Below are 16,765 nucleotides of genomic sequence, written 5' to 3' on the forward strand. Positions count from 1 at the left end.
GGTCGCAAAATGACTTCCCAAAGCATCGCTGTTTCTTGCTTTCGTTTTTAAAAACGACAAATCAATATGCACAGATGTGTCTATCGATTAGTTTAAAAGGTGGAGTAGGAAACAACGGGTTGTAGTCAATGTTTGCCCTGCTCGGAGTAGACTCATTTGGGAATAATGAGCAGGGCTACTTTCCAGTGAAAACCGCCTGGAATAATAGAACTGTAGAGTTGGAAGGGACCACGAGGGCCATCTAGTCCAATCCTCTGCAATGCAGGAATCTTGCCCAAGCGGGTGGGGGCCTCAAACCTATGACCTGGAGATGAATCTTATGGATAGTGTGGTCCTGATAAGCCAAGGTTGCAGGTTCCATCCCCGCTTGGGTACAGTTGCATATTCCTGCATTTCAGGAGGGCAGACTAGATGATCCTCAGGTTCCCTTCCAACTCTACAATTCTGTTATTCTATGACTGGTTCTACCAACTGAGCTGTCCCAGGTGTGGCCCTACCTTAGGCCTGCTTATTTCAATGAGTCTACTCTGCATATAATTTAGTAAGATAAAACTTTTGTAATAGGGTTGCAGAAACTTTTTCAGCCCAAGGACCATATTCCCTTTGGGACAACTTTATGAGGCCACATGGCAGTGGTGATTAGGGCCAGAGGCAGCAAGTGTAAATTTTAGCATTGTGAAAGCAGGCTACTTATTACACGCACATTCTATCCTCTATCCAGGGAAGCAAGAGACAGGATCAGAACTCAATGACACATTCCAACAGGCAAAAATATTCAAGGAGGGTGCAAAGCAGGGCCAGTGATGGGTGTGGCCTAGGGAGAGTTCTGAGGGCCTGCTAGAGAGTCCTGGAGGGCCACATTTGGCCCACAGCTCTGAGGTTCACCACCCCGCTTCATAGGGGCCAGCTGTCTCCCACCGCCATATAGCTCTGTCACAAGGAAGCATGCAAAAATATTATTTCACGTTGGAGTTTGGTGAACCCCAAACAACCTACACATTGTTTTCCAAGGTTTTTCTTTCCCCCACTCCCTCAAAATGATTCTTTTACTCTCATCATCACTTATAATGTGATTCTCATTCTGCCAATGCCTGGCCGTGTTTTATCAGGGTGAAATAGGTCCTTGTACCTGTTACCTTTTCACACTCCGACTTTCAATGCGTTATATGTTAGTACCAATTTTAGTATACATTTACCCCTGTTTTTATTTTGTGATTTGGATCATGTTTATCATATACTATCCTGATAATTCAGCAAATACTGGTGTATGAAGATAGAAGGTAGCACTCATTTCTCTCAACGCAGCAAAGAAATAAAAAGCTTTTCATCTTAAGTATACCTAAAAGCCTGAAGAGGTTTCAAATCTTTTTATTACAAAATGATTATAATGAAATAACGGTGAAACCTAATGAGAAACAGAGGAGAATCATTTTGTACAGCAGAAGTTATATACATATTCAGTGCCCCAACTTAATCCTTCTAACATGGAAGTGTTTGCCTTATGAAGATTCTTTAGCATTGAAAGCTTCAAGGTTTGCAAAAAGAAGAAGAAGGCAGAGGGCAAGGAGGAGGAGGAGGAGACCAGAGCAACCTTGCTAGAGACAAGAGCAAAATGCAGTTCATATGGGTGCTTGTGAATGTGCATGGAATTTCATACGGCAGGTCGTTGCGGCTCTTAATTTATCCAAAGAGATGTTTGCTTCACGGATGCACCAGAATCCTGGTAACAGAACTGTAAGAAAGAAGGAGGAGAAAATAGTTTAGCAGAAAGAAAACACTGCAGATCTTAAAAAAAAAAAAAAAACTGCACATTGAGATCAAAGGCATATGCCTCACAGTGACCCTTTCGAGAAGGCGAAACTGTAGTAGGACTAGTCTTCCTTTCTTGTTTTAGTTAATCTTACTTCTCTCATGGGACATGGGTAGCGTTGTGGGTTAAACCACAGAGCCTAGGACTTGCTGATCAGAAGGTCGGCAGTTTGAATCCCTGCTCCTGCCAACCTAGCAGTTCGAAAGCACGCCAAAGTGCAAGTAGATAAATAGGTACCGCTCCAGCGGGAAGGTAAACGGCGTTTCCGTGCGCTGCTCTGGTTCGCCAGAAGTGGCTTAGTCATGCTGGTCACATGACCCGGAAGCTGTACGCCGGCTCCCTCGGCCAATGAAGCGAGATGAACGCCGCAACCCTAGAGTCGGTCATGACTGGACCTAATGGTCAGGGGTCCCTTTACCTTTACTTCTCTCATAGCATTTTACGTTCCTTCTAAGAAGGTTCACTTAACATGGAATTTACCACCACAGGATGCAACATGACCATTTCAATGCCTGTAAAAAGCAGCAGGTTAACAAAAGGGCATCTCCAGTTGACCTGCTTGCTAAAGCGTTCATCCCGATATGTTTGCACAAAGCTTATGCAGAGGTTAGATTATATCCAGTCTTTATTGAGCATTTGCTCCAATTTCTCTGTGGGAAGAATAAAAGGCAACAAATATTCTTCCTGCATCTGTCCTTATTTGCTTGCACAGTGGTCAGACATCTTATTAATCATTTATTCTTCCTACACTTTCCAGCACATTTCGCTGTCACTTTCCTAACCACAAAACATCCATTTCTTTCCTTCTTTTTAAGCGGGATTGTCGCGGTAGGGCGACTAAGTGCTTTAATTACACAAACCTAACTTTCTCAATGTCTGCTTGAATTCCTTCTACGCAATGCCGACAGTCTAGAGGCAGCCAAATTTGTGGAGAAAGGTATATTTATGACCCATGGCATCTAAATGGAACTTCCATGTACAAGTCAAATGTACCTGTGAACAGCTGCTGCTGAGGCAAATGCCATGGAGGGCGGGGGAAGGCTGTTGCTTTCACAGTAGGAAATAGGAGATCATGGAAAAGCAGGAGGTGCCCACAAGTATGGTTATGGAAACTCCCAGTTTTAAAACAATACATCCAAATAAAAGACGTGTCCAGCTTCCTAGCTGACCTATGGGTCACAACACATAGCTGTCATAGATTCATATATTTGTAGAGTTGGAAGGGATCCTGAGGATCATCTAGTCCAACCCCCTGTGCAGCTGTCCCATACGGGGACTGAACCTGCAGCCTCCTTGGCGTTTTCAGCACTATGCTCTAATCGACTGAGCTATCCAGTCATGATCCTCCCAGTTGCTTGTTTCAGTATTATTAATGATTTGCAGCTTGCCCTTTTGATTTAGTGATGCTACTTCATAAAGAATAGCCAAGTCAATTACAATTCATCCCAACCTCTCACCCCTTTCAATAATTTGACACACAACATCCAGTTCTATGGGAGATAACTTACACATCTTCTCATTATCTGCCATTTTGCAAAAAAGGTACAAAGCCCCATATTTATTCCACAAGACGGATAAGGAAGCTCATTTATTTTATTTTATTTTTTAAAAATGGATTTTAACAACGTTCCAATCTGCGTTAATTGGTTTTGCAACAGATCGGCACCGTCATTAGCACTCATTAATCTGCTCGTTCACAGCTATCTCGAAGCCCAACGGAATGTTGTTTCCCATATTAACCAGGAGGTCAGATGAGATTAATGCAGGGTTACCTGTAATTAGTAAACATTTATTCAGATTGTAAAAGGTAAAAGCTTGACAACCCCCCCTCCCCAGGCACTCTATGTACTAATTGGTCGTTTTATGATTACTTTGAAGAAACACTTGGATGGAAACAGAAGCCAAATTAAAATAAGACATATGAATACAGCATTTAAATGCCGTTAAGGTCAAATACTGATTTACCTGCATTAGCTCATGCAGATTTATTTATTTTTAAAGATCCTGCCAGTTTAGTAGAGCAGCAAAAGTGAAACCAGATGATAATTACGGTATGTAGCAGGAAAATTCTCTAGAAGGACAGTTGGAGAAACTTGACATTTCCAGACAAAGATCAATACAGCAATTACTCGACAGTTGCGGAGCAATTTAAAATGGAGAAAAGTCAAAGTACTTGTTTACAGCAGCAAAAGAAGTGTACGAAGGCATCTGAGAAATGATAAGATCTGAAGGGAATGGACTACCAGAAATAAAAGAATAGAGTCCTGTCTTACAAAGCACAAATTTCCAATAGAAACTTGTAGGTGGCTTCAGATTAGCTAAGACAGGGGTGGGGAATCTGCAGCCCTTGGCTATGCCCACTAAGTCTCCCCATTGGGTCCCACAAGGCCATTTTGCCCAAGCTACGCCCACCTGTGGGGCAGGTAATGGCGCAGCTGGACCTGAAGTGGAGAAGCAAAGCCCCATGTTGTGTGTGTGTGTGTGTGTGTGTGTGTAAAAGTGTGTGTAAGCACGCAGTGATCAACTAATTTTCAAGGCTTTCAAAACATTCTGTCATGGTAACAAATATAATGAATTGATTTGACAATTGTTTCAGGTCACATCCACACCATTCATTTAAAAGCACATGGCTTCCTTCCTACTCCAAGAATCCTGGGAACTGTCATTTACCCCTCACAAAGCTACAATTCCCAGCACCCTTAAACTACAGTTCCCATTCTTCAAGGGGTAAGCTACAGCGCTTATAATTCTTTGAAGGAAAGAATGTGCACATGCACAACCTCAGGGGACGTAAAAACATACCTCCGGCATTTCAGAGGGGGAAAGGGTTGTTTTCTCGTGAGCCTCAGCCTTGCCTCTATTCCACACTGCTGAGGACAGGAGGGGGGTCCCCCAGCTTGTTTTCGTTTAGCTCTGCAGCAGTCTGTTCAACACAGATTTAAAAGCCAGAACTGTTTGTTCTTTTGGGTTAAATATATATTAGAAAAACAACAGCGCACAGTTGTCTGACAGTATGTCACCAACAGTTCAAAACATACTTTGGCTCTTGCAATGTGGGAGATGCAGGCTGTGGATAAAGGACACATTCATTTCCCCTCAAGAGTTGGCTTCTAAGGGAGGCAATGGACCCAAAGCGGATGAGAATGGGAGTAGTTTTATTTACTTACTTACTGAATTGCTCCATTGATAGCCCACCTTTCCTGCAAGGAGCTAAAGGTGGCCTGCTCTCCCTATTTCCCTCACAACAACCCCACGAGGTAGGCTTGGCTGAGAGACTGATGTTGTCCCAACATTTCCCAGTGAGCATCAAGGTTGAATGGGGATTTGAATATTGCTCTCCCAAATCCTAGTCCAGCAGCCTAACAGGGGAACTTTTTTGAACCAAGGGGCCATGTCTAGGGCTGTGCAATAAATCGTCATACAGTCAAACCTCGGTTCCCGAATGCCTCCGTTATAGTACGTTTCGGCTCCCAAACGCCAAAAACCCGGAAGTAAATGCTCCGGTTTTCAAACGTTTCTTGGAACCCGAACATCTGATGCGGCTTCCGCTTGAGTGCAAGAAGCCCTTCCAACCAGTCAGAAGCTGCGCCTCGTTGTCGAACGTTTCAAAAGTTGAACAGTCTTCCGGAATGGATTACAACTGAGGTTTGGCTGTACTGTTGAATACCTTGATTACCGGTACTGTATTGAAATAACACTGTATTGAAATAACATCGTGGTAAGTGTTTCAAAAAGGCAGTATACCTGTGAACAAAAGGTGGGCACTTCACAGCTTCCCAGGGGTAAGCTCAGCTGAACCCATCCTTTAGTTAGGTACTTTGCAGGTACTTTGCAGGCACTGTGTCTCCAGCTTTGTTTGCTCTCTGCCTCCTCCCTCCTAAGAAATGCCTCACACAAACCAGCAAACTCTTTTAGTTTCGCCGGTATCTTCCCACTTGTTGTTGTTGTTTAGTCGTGTCTGACTCTTCGTGACCCCATGGACCAGGCACTCATATGCCTGTTGTCTTTGTCCATGGAGTTTTCTTGGCAGGGATACTGGAGTGGCTTGCCGGTTCCTGCTCCAGGTGGATTACGTTTGGTCAAAACGCTCCACTATGACCTGTCCATCTTGGGTGGCCCTGCACGGCATAGCTCATAGCTTCTCTGAGTTATTCAAGCCCCTTCGCCAAGGCAAGGCAGTGATCCATGAAGGGGATCTTCCCACTTAGAGCTCAGCTATTTATGCAGAGTCTGCTAACAATCCAGGAGGAACCCCTCACGACTGGACTTCTTTCTTTTTTGCCACCTGGGACCTTCTGCATGGAAAGCAGATGTCCTGTCCCTGAGCTATGACCCTTTGCCCTTACCCATACTTGGGAGGCTGGGAGAAGGGAAGACTTACCAAAGGGGAAGACTCAGCCATGGCAGGCCTACAAGGGCTTCTTCAGTCGGAAGGAGTCTACTTTGGACGAGATGGGCCTGCCCTTATAGAAGCCAATGCGTTCACGTCTCTTGGGCAGGGTGTGGTACAATCCCAACCTCTCTTCTATACTCCTTTTCTCCTGCTGGCTCCTCAGAGGTGTCTGGACCACTCTGGGACCTTCTGGGATTTCTTGAACTGAAGCCTCCGTGTCATCAGGTATGGCGTTGGCTTCCAACATGGTGTCCCTGGGAGGAAAAGGAGCATAGTGGAAGGAAGCAAAAAAACCAGCCAACCCAGAAGTGAGATTTAACCCTCAGGCTGAAAAAGGTTGTCCAGCCATGTTTTAGCCACTTGCCTACCCCGTAAATGGAGCATGAAACTGAAATGCTATATGCAAATCATTTTTTAAAAAAAGGAAGTTGCCAACACAGAGCATTGCTCGGACCAAGGAAATAGGACTTGCCTGTGATATAGCACCCTGTATTCCAAGATGTTGTTGGACTACAACTCCCATCATCGCTGACTGGCAAAAATAGCTACGGAAGATGGTATTTGTAGTCCCAACATTTGGGGACCCAAGAACACCAATATAACTAATGAAACAGGAGTTGGCCAAAATATGACACTACGGCCATCGGCAGGAGAGTAACTTATCGTGTTGATTTATGTGCCAAGAGCCTGTCACCGCTCCCTGTTGCTTGCAAAAGATGGGAAGGAGTGAAAGCTGGGCTTTCTGAAACTTTTCACAAAACATTTACTATACCAGGCAAAAAAGTGAACCATCGGTGGAGCTACCATCTTGCTATATAAGAGCTAGTTCGTTTTCCTGTGAGGAGGCTCCTAAGGCATCCTCAATTCACATGAAAAACCCAAGAACATTTCTGCCTCAAGAAGAGCTCCGCTGGATCAAGCCACATGCCCACCTAGTCATAGAACTGTAGAGTTGGAAGGGACCCCAAGGGTCATCTAGTCCAACCCCCTGCAAGGCAAGAATCTTTCCAGCCTCTTGTTCTCATTATGGACAACCAGATGACCTATGGGAATTCCCACAGGGAATCCCACCTGAGTGCAACCACAATCTTTCCACTATACTATACTGCTACTAAGAGGCTAGATCAGGGGTCAGCAAACTTTTTCAGCAGGGGGCCGGTCCACTGTCCCTCAGATCTTGTTGGGGGCCGGACTATATGGGGGGGGGGAATGAACGAATTCCTATGCCCCACAAATCACCCAGAGATGCATTTTAAATGAAAGGACACATTCTACTCATGTAAAAACACGCTGATCCCCGGACTGTTCGCAAGCTGGATTTAGAAGGCGATTGGGCCGGATCCGGCCCCCGGGCCTTAGTTTGCCTACCCATGGGCTAGATTCCCAGGAGATGGTCCTAAAAACACATGATCAGTCTAGCAAGCTTGCTAATGCAAAGTTCGTCTTTGTCCTGATACCACCAGGATGGAAGACTGGAAGCCCCACATACACCGTCTTGAGCTACATCTTGGGCAGAAGGCAAAATATAAAATGTAATGAATCACAACCAAGCAAAGCTGGATGTCTCTTTAACTAGAGAATGACCTTAGAACCACACAACTGCGCCACCTACTGCCAATGAGAGGCAACACACTTTCAATGCATTTTAATTAATCCCAATATGACGGGAACTCGAAACTCGTTTTGAATGAAAAAGAAACTGCTGCTGAAAAGCTTGCAGGGCACAGTCTTTTTTTCTTTCTTTTTTTTTGCCAAACTTTAAAACTTCCAAATAAAAGAGTGTGCTCTAAACAATCAATAGATTCAGAACAGCAGAAGGAAAGTAACATGCCATCATAAAAAACACACTATCCTGTTTTTGAAACCTAAAAAAACAGGGAGTGGGGGCTGATTCGTTTCTTGATGAGTAGTTATGTCAGTCTATTACAAGACACTCAAAAGTTTCATTGCAACTTAGAAATGAAAAATTTACTTACATATATTTGTTTATCATCTTTCAATATTTTCCCAAAGCAGAATACAATACAGTGGTACCTCGGGTTACATACGCTTCAGGTTACATACATTTCAGGTTACAGACTCCGCTAACCCAGAAATAGTGCTTCAGGTTAAGAACTTTGCTTCAGGATGAGAACAGAAATCGTGCTCCAGCAGCGCGGCAGCAGCGGGAGGCCCCATTAGTTAAACTTCAGGTTAAGAACAGTTTCAGGTTAAGTACGGACCTCCAGAACGAATTAAGTACTTTACCCGAGGTACCACTGTAATGGAGGAGAAAATAAGCCTGGGGAAAATCAGCCAAAAACATGTACAACTTTAACAATATACTATACTGTATAATAATTGTAAGAAACCATAAGAAGCAAGTAATTACTAAGCAAGAAACCATAAAACCATCATATCTATTTCAGCAAGCCAACCAAGTCATGAGAGGAAGGCTGCAATGCTAACCCTATTTACCTGGGAATAAACCCCTACTGCAAATCAGTAAAACTTAGCTTATGACACAGACAAGTTAGCATTGTAACTTATATTAGATATGCACACATCTCTAAAGTGTTGAACACAAACTACCTACATAAAAATGTCTTTAGAAACTGCACTGCTTGAATGAAGTTGCAAGAAAGCATTTAGGTTGAACGCCCCCCTGCTTCCCGCCCCCTTACTAACTGGCCAGCCAGTCAGATCCAGTCCTGCTTTCCTACAAATTGGAACGAAGTCAGCCAGTTTTTTCATTGGCCTGCTTGATTCCTGCCTTTCTCCACGTGGCTATGGATGCCTCTTGGCAAGAGCTGGGGGATTAAATGATTTGTTGAGCCATTAAAAGGCCAGGATGGACCAGCTGTAGTAGCTCTTTTAAAGAGATTGTGGATTGAATCCTATGCTGGCCGTACTCAGAGTAAGGTTACCAGACATCCCCGTATTCCGGAGACAGTCCCTGGATTTACAAATCAGCCCCCATACAAAATCCATTGAAGTTGAAAAGTGTCCCCAGATTCATTGAAAAAAATATGGTAATCTTCACTCAGAGTAGACCCACTGAATTTAATGAGCATGACTACCTTGAGTTCATTAATTGCAACTGATCAAGTCTGTGCAAGACTAGCATTGGATAAAACCCTACATTGACCATTGTCCGGGGAGAGATTGGTTCTACCTTCCTTATTCCACTCTCCAGCTCTGAGAGAGGACTTTTGGGTGTGTAAATACTAACACTGTCAGCTTTGGGTACTACTTTTGGATGTGGAAGTTATTAGATAGCTTTACTTGACCTTTGGGTGATCTTTATGTTCACTTACAATATGGCCTACATTAAACTGTTAATTGTTGGGGGGGGTTTCTAGTGTTAATGCTGTAGTCATATTATTTTACTTTTTTATTATGGATTGTCACTGTATGACTATTTAGCCTTTTTAAAAAAAAAAATGTGAACGACAAATACATTTGTAGAAAATAGGGTATATAAATAAATTGACTATGACATTATTCATTCTGTTACTGCTAGCCGTTTTACTCCTAAATATCCACACTATTCAATTATCGATATTCTAAATGGGGGGGGGATCACCAACTGGGTGTCTGTAAAGGCCTTCATTAGTGCCTCAAACCCTGAGCTTTCATTATTATCCTTTTTAAAGTACCATATTGGCCCGAATATAAGCAGCACCCAAATATAAGCCGCACCTTTAAAATTCAAGGGGGGAAATAAAAAGACAATCCCCTAATAAATGTGTCCCTAAGTCGATCCTGGGAAATGTAGTTTCTCCCAAGTGGTGTTTCAATAGTTTCCCTGTGGGCTTCTTGGATGTGGCACCAGTGGGAGGTGGTAAGAGACCTCTTTCTCTTCCCTGCTCCTGTTTTCCCCCAGATTGTGTCAGCAACAGTAGCCAGGCATGTGGGGCAGGAAAAAGGGGTTTGGAGGGTGAGTGAGTGGGTGGGTGGGAAGGAAAGGGTATTGGAGGAGCAGGGGGCAGGCAGGGAGGCTTATGGGGAGATAAGGGAGGGAAGCTTGGGGATTAGGGCTGCAGCTGGTGGCCTCCAGTCCAAATTCAGATTAGCTCAAAAACAAGCAAAGTTATTTTTCACTTTTGCACAGGAAGGGGAATAGCATGGCTTATTTCTGATGCAACCGTTTGAGGAGGTGGGGGTCACCTATCACTGCTTTGCAACCTTAGGGCTACATTCACACTGAACAGACATCTGTGCCTTTGAAACACAAAAAAATGTTGTGCTTAAAATACTTGTATTGTCTTCAGGGCAAGTCCCATGGTCTGCAACTGACCTGTGCTCATGGGAGCGGTGGGTGGGCTGCGCGCCATGGCCCGCGCTCCCAGTTGCGGGGGGGGGGGGGAGAGCTGTGCTGCTTTGCCGGCGGCCTCCCCCCCTTCCCACGGCTCAAGGGAAGTTTGGGAGCAGCAGGCGGGCTGCACGCCATGGCCCAAGCTCCCGGGCTGTTTGCTTGGTGGTGGGGGAGTCACTCCGCTTTGCTGGCAGTGTTAAGGTCGCGAATATAAGCCCCACTTTAACTTTTCACTGTCAGAATTTGTCCCCCCCCCCAATGTTTTTAGTGATTCTTATTTTCAATTGTAAGCTGCTTTGATTCCCATCGGGGGGAAAGGCAGGGTATCAATAAATTAATAATAACAAGAGATGCAAGTTTGATTGCGCTCCTCAGAGGAAGCACATACAGTGGTACCTCGGGTTACAAACTTAATTCGTTCTGGAGGTCCATTCTTAACCCGAAACCATTCTTAACCTGAGGCGTGCTTTCGCTTATGGGGCCCCCCGCTGCCGCCAGCGTGCAATTTCCGTTCTCATCCTGGGGCAAAGTTCTCAACCTGTGGGACTACTTCTGGGTTAGTGGAGTTTGTAACCCGAAGTGTTTGTAACGTGAGGTACCACTGTAGATAACTGTGCACCAATTTATTTGGGATGTTTCAAAGTATAATTCTATGTGTTCTGCCAACAGTTAACAAGAGATAAAAGAGGACACAAGTACAGGAATGTAACAGGATTTATTGTAACAGATTTAAGTCTCCGGAGTGCTGCCATCTTGAACTACATCCTCTGTGACGGCTGGGAAGCAGCAGAGAGTCTATTTCAGGACATTGGTCCCCATGGAAGATTGGCCTTGGAGAGAACTCTTCCCTGGAATGGAGGAAGCCATGCATCTGGGGAGGAAGTAGCACCTGTGCTTCAGGGCTGATGAGGGTTGGTCCACTCTTCCTTCATTCTCTGGTCTTGTAGCTTTCCAAGTTCTTCAGGATCCAGCCTGATGGGACCAGGAATGCTATGAAGAAGGTGGTCAGGCCAATAACCGTCTCCTGTACAAGAGAAGACAAAAGCAGCAGTGCTCAGCCCTGAGACTTGAGGGAAGGAAGGATCAGCAGCAAGCAGATGCCCCAGGGCTAGATCCAATCCTTTAAATGCCAGCGCTAGAGATAAGAGTGTCTAGTGACGATTTGCATAATCAAAGAAACAACCACAGCTGAAGCTACTACATGTGAAAACACTACTCTATAATGCTTTAAAATAAATTTTAAAAAATCAGACATGGCTGTTCACATCTCCAGCTACAAGACACCACTGAGAGCTGACAGAGAACATCAGCTAAGCACAGGAAGCAAGAGATTAATGGATTACTTGGTAGGCCCAAAAGGCTCTCTGTAACAAATGACATCTATAAAAGCTCTGTGTTATATGCATTATGCAAACATTCCCACCAGAAACCCTCTCCTCACACCGCCCATCCTTTAGGTGCCCAGGTACTCACAAACCTGCCTGCACTGCAGTCCACAAGGGACGTCTGTCCTCACTCACCCTCAATCTCTTGCCCAACTTCAACTCCTTCCTAGCAGCAAGCTTGATTGATACACATCATACCACCCAACCAAACACCTTTCAATGACCAATCTTTCAATGACCACGACAGTTTAAAGGGGCACGATAACTGCTTTAGATGTGCAGCACAGGAAGGGCCTACGCTGAATACCAGTCACACGTCTAACGTGTCTGTATCCCTCCCATCCACCTCCTTTTTTGAACAGCACAAGATCACCTCCCCAAGTGCACACTAATCCAAATATCATTTTATTTGGATAATTTATGATTTACGTAACCCATATCCACGAGAAACGGCGGTGGTCCGCGCCACCTGTTTTCTGGGAAGCTTTTCCTCCTGGTTCTGTATTTCTGTTACGTTTTCTCGTCTCCAATTTTTTTTTTAAAACGGAATCCTCCTCCTCCCCATAACCCTCCCCCGGGGCCTCCTTACCATGGGCCCTATAGGATCCTTGGGGGCCTTGGCAGTGATGCCTCTGGCAGGCTGGGGAGCCAGGCTGGGCAGCCTAAGCGCCGCTCTTCTCAGCAACTGCAGGGACATGATGAGGCCGAGAGATGCAACCTTCCTCCTCTCCTCCGGTACGAAGCAAGAACAAGATGGCGGCTGACCATAGAGCTCTAACAGGAGCCGGGACTTCTGTTATAAACGAGATCGGCAGCCGCCATTGGCCAACGTAATGATTCCATAGAGGAAAAAATAGAGCGGCTCTTAGAGTCAGAGCCCCGAACTTCCGGAAGGGGAGGAACGCCGCCATCTTGGCTTATATGGAATGGCGCCGCTCTATTCCTTAGCACCTCTGTGGTGAAATGTGCCGCCCGCCCCCCTCCTCACTCATCTGCTTTGGAATCTGAAAAAAATCAACTCTGGCGGTGGTGTCACTCTAGACCTACACATCTCTATGGAAAATCCTCCCCGGCCAGCATACCGGAAGTGTCATTAGCACCGTTATAGTATTGCGCCCTCTTGCAGACATGATAGAAGGGGCGGGGGAGTGGCTTCAGAAAAGGGCAGTCAGAAAGGCGACGCCAAGTTACGTAGGAAGTGGCGCGAGATCTACGAAGCAGAGAGCTTTGCTAAGAGTCCTGTACAGTAGTTGTGTCTTAGCCGATCTCCTGCGGTGGTTGCTTGCTTTCCATGTCTTCCCACAATGTACTGCTTCGGTTGCCTTCGTCTAGCCATGCCTACAATACACTTAATTGCATATTCCTATTCGTTTATTTTATCAAATATATATCCCTGATTTTAGTTGATATTCCTTCATTGCAGGGAGATGGACTAGATGGTCCTTGGGGTCCCTTTCAACTCTATGATTCAGGGGCAGAGCACTTGCTTTGTACAAAAAAACTCCAGACTGAGCCCCTGTCGTTTCCTGCTTGGGCGAGGAGAGACGCCTGTGGACACAGCTGCTGCCAGTCAGTGTGGACGCTGCTGAACTGGATGGAGCATTTATTTGATTCACTTTAAGACAGTTTCCTTTGTTCCTACTTAATGCAGTCCTTCATTCAGAACCATGAGGACTGGACTCTTAGTTTTTCTTTTCAGGGGAACGACGGCAGCTCAATGGTTTGCATACTGGGCATCTCAAGGCAGGGGTTGGGAAAGTTTTCTGCTCTATAACTCTAGTGAGTTACAGCCACTTGTCAGCAATACAGAGCTAGCAGTGCCAAAGTGACCTCCTTAGGGTACCAAGCCTGGGCAGTGCATATGGAGGGCCTGGGCTGCCCGGACGACAAGACCTCCCTCTCAGCCTCAATTATGTGATCCAAAGGAAAGGAAAGCAATACATTTGGCAGCTTAGCTGCAGGAGTCGCCGGAAGGAGGCATCCAAGATGCCATCCAACCATCCTAGGGACTCCAGATTTGTGTAGGGTTTTCCCTCTTAGCCTTTTCTTCTCCTGAATATACCCTGCAAGGCTGCAGAGGTTTAGGATCAGTGTCTTCCTTCTCCTAGATGGGCTTCCTTCCCAGGTTGACAAGCCCCATCTGCCTCTCACTTTCCTCTGCAGCACATGCAGAACTTGCAGAAGCCACCTTCTTGACCATGGGACCCACCTTCGGCCTCGCCCGCTCAATCTGCCAATGCCTGTCTTCACATGCCAGGGAAGTCCCTAACTTTGTGACCCACTAGCTACCTTCACCAGGTTTAGCCAGCCAGTTGAAGCTGTTCCGGGGTGTGGCCACTGTTGCATGCTGACAGCTTCTAGGAGCCACAGGTGAGAGCTGAGTTCAGGGTGGGGACCAAAGGTGGACAAACTACCCCAGAAGGAGCACGACTGTCTCCCACCAGAAGCACCACTCCTCCCCTAACACCCCATACAGCCCTAGGACAATACATCACTCTTAACAGACGGTGGTGCTTCAGCTTGGTGGTGGAGACTTACATGCAGGAGATTCCCCAGTGTCTCCAGGAAAGACTGGGAATGTCTCCTGCCTCAAACCCTGGAGAGCTGCTGCCAGTCAGCGAAGACAATACAGATCTAGATGGACCAGTTCTCACCTGAGCAGGCTCCCAGCCCATGCACACATCGGGTTAGGATTTTGCACTGAGCACAATTTGCCGAAAGCCTGACCTTGCTTATGTCCATAGTCCTGTTTCACGAAGCAAGCGTGGAGGTTCCCTTCTTTGACTGGCCCTGTCCCATCCTTCCCAGCCATAGATGGGAATCAAGGTGCCACTTTCCCACACAAACTTTTCCACATAAGGGCTGGATGGATCTCACTTAGCTATTCCTGGCTCATCCTCCGCGGTCGGTTTCATCAGGATGCTCTAGGCAGCTCCTTGACTTTTCGCCCTCGGCCACTTGCTCTCTGTCTGTCTCCCACCTCCCTCTCCACCTTATGCTGGAAGCACCGTGGGAGGGACTTGATTCGCTTCAACCCCTTTACATGAGGACAAACAAGGAGGACCCTGTGGCTAGGAATGGGTGGATCTGTTAATTCTGGATTCTGTTTCTCATTTCTCCACTCTCGAGTCCTGTTCTCCACATTTCCACATCAGTTTGCGCATTTCTTAAAGACAAGTCCTCGTGAAAACTTGGCAGCATTTTAGTGTGGATTTCTCCTCTCTTGCTATGACGTTTTGCCCAATATATACCTTTATGGCAAATCAATTCCCGCTTTTAATGCACTTTTCACTAATATATGCACTTGGCTGGGCTGCAGAAGTGCATTTTGGGAAATGCAGATTTCGGAGTATTTTGGGAGCAGAGAGGGCAACCAGATTCACTGCATCCCCTTTCATTGGGGGGCAATGGAGGACCCTGAGGCCAAGAACACACGTTCCTTGGCACTGCCCAGCGGACGTGGTACTGGAACTTATCCATGTAAACACAGCTTGCATCGTGAGCCCTAGGCTTCTGGTGGTGGCATCTCTTGGGCTGCCTTCTCACTCGCACCCCCCCCCCAATTTGCTCTTTTAAAAAATGCTGGAGCAGCAGAAGCCCAGGCCAGCTGACTAGCAGAGGCCTCCCTTGGTGAAAGGAGGAGGATTAGCAGCTTTGTAGAGGCCTCCGGTTAGCCTCAGTCAATGCCACTCAAACAGCAGGAGGGGAAAGCTTTGCATCATGATCCACCTCTGCAGTCTGGAGCGAAGGAGTTCAGAGGATGCACTCAGCATTAGGCATGCAGGTAGGAACATAGGAATCTACCTTATGCTGAGTCAGACCAGTCTAGCTCAGAATTATCTGCATTCATGGATTGGAAGTTTCAGGCAGCCCTACCTGGAGATGTCATTGTGGAATGAACCCTTATTCTCTTCACAGAGCTACAATTCCCCAAGTTTCCTATGAAGACAGATTGATTGCTCAAGCACTCTGGGAATTATATCTTTCTGTGAATAGGAATACAGTGGTACCTCAGGTTAAGAACTTAGTTCGTTCTGGAGGTCCGTTCTTAACCTGAAACTGTTCTTAACCTGAGGTACCACTTTAGCTAATGAGGCCTCCCGCTGCCGCCGTTCCGCTGCCACACGATTTCTGTTCTCATCTTGAAGCAAAGTTCTTAACCCGAGGTACTATTTCTGGGTTAGTGGAGTCTGTAACCTGAAGCGTCTGTAACCTGAAGCGTATGTAACCTGAGGTACCACTGTAGGGAGCCTTCTCTAACTACTTTCAGCACTCCTAACAAACTACAGTTCCCAGAATTATCTGGGGGGCGGGGAACCAGATTGTTTAAAGTGCTTTGAAACCTAAAAAAAAAAAAACACCTTTCCCCCTCTCTTTGGAGAGGAGGTAGAGAACTGCTTCTGGTCCACAGGCCACGGGCTGCCCACTTGCATCTAAAAATAAGACCCCTGAGCAAAGTGCCTCCATCTCTCGCAATCCGAAGGCAGCAAATGGATCTTTACAGACTGCTCTGAATGCAAATGATTTCCCAGGTCTCTGTGTCACAGCCGTAAATGGCTGGGGAATGGTTTTTGCCATGGTTACTGCAAGCAGGGGGTCTGGACCGCCCCCCCCATCCCCCCCCTCTTGGCCTTGCAAGTGTCTGCAAAACAGAGATGGGAGAAGGAGGGAGGCCAGACTGGTGAGGGGTGAGAGGTAAGCAGGTGGGGTCTGGCTTCCCCCAGCAGCTGAGCCATAAATGCCCATGAAAGGCACAAGTGACAGGTGGCCTGGAATGTGTCCAAATATGGAATGTATGAAACGTCCCTTTCAACCCTTGCGGGGGAAGGAGGCAGAGGGTGAGAGAGGCCGCCAGGAGCAGAGGGGAGGGGAGGAGTAAG

General features: G+C 46.3%; 2 long non-coding RNA genes across 3 annotated transcripts; both read right to left on the minus strand.

The window, feature by feature from the left end:
- Positions 1-1,404: 1,404 nt before the first annotated feature.
- Positions 1,405-8,829, minus strand: LOC308465678. 2 transcript variants are annotated; one of them, XR_013980532.1, is made up of 3 exons: positions 8,779-8,829; positions 6,192-6,457; positions 1,405-1,732 (listed from the first exon to the last, which is right to left on the minus strand). It is a non-coding gene; the product is annotated as an uncharacterized lncRNA (long non-coding RNA). The 2 variants fall into 2 exon arrangements; XR_013980533.1 differs by lacking the exon at positions 8,779-8,829 and adding an exon at positions 7,572-7,696.
- A 2,367-nt stretch (positions 8,830-11,196) lies between these two features.
- Positions 11,197-12,856, minus strand: LOC308465585. The gene is made up of 2 exons (XR_013980508.1): positions 12,475-12,856; positions 11,197-11,524 (listed from the first exon to the last, which is right to left on the minus strand). It is a non-coding gene; the product is annotated as an uncharacterized lncRNA (long non-coding RNA).
- Between the last annotated feature and the right edge of the window lie 3,909 nt (positions 12,857-16,765).

The sequence above is a fragment of the Podarcis pityusensis genome (genome assembly GCF_964106645.2).
Source record: "Podarcis pityusensis genome assembly, chromosome: 16".
NCBI classification, from domain to species: domain Eukaryota; kingdom Metazoa; phylum Chordata; class Lepidosauria; order Squamata; family Lacertidae; genus Podarcis; species Podarcis pityusensis.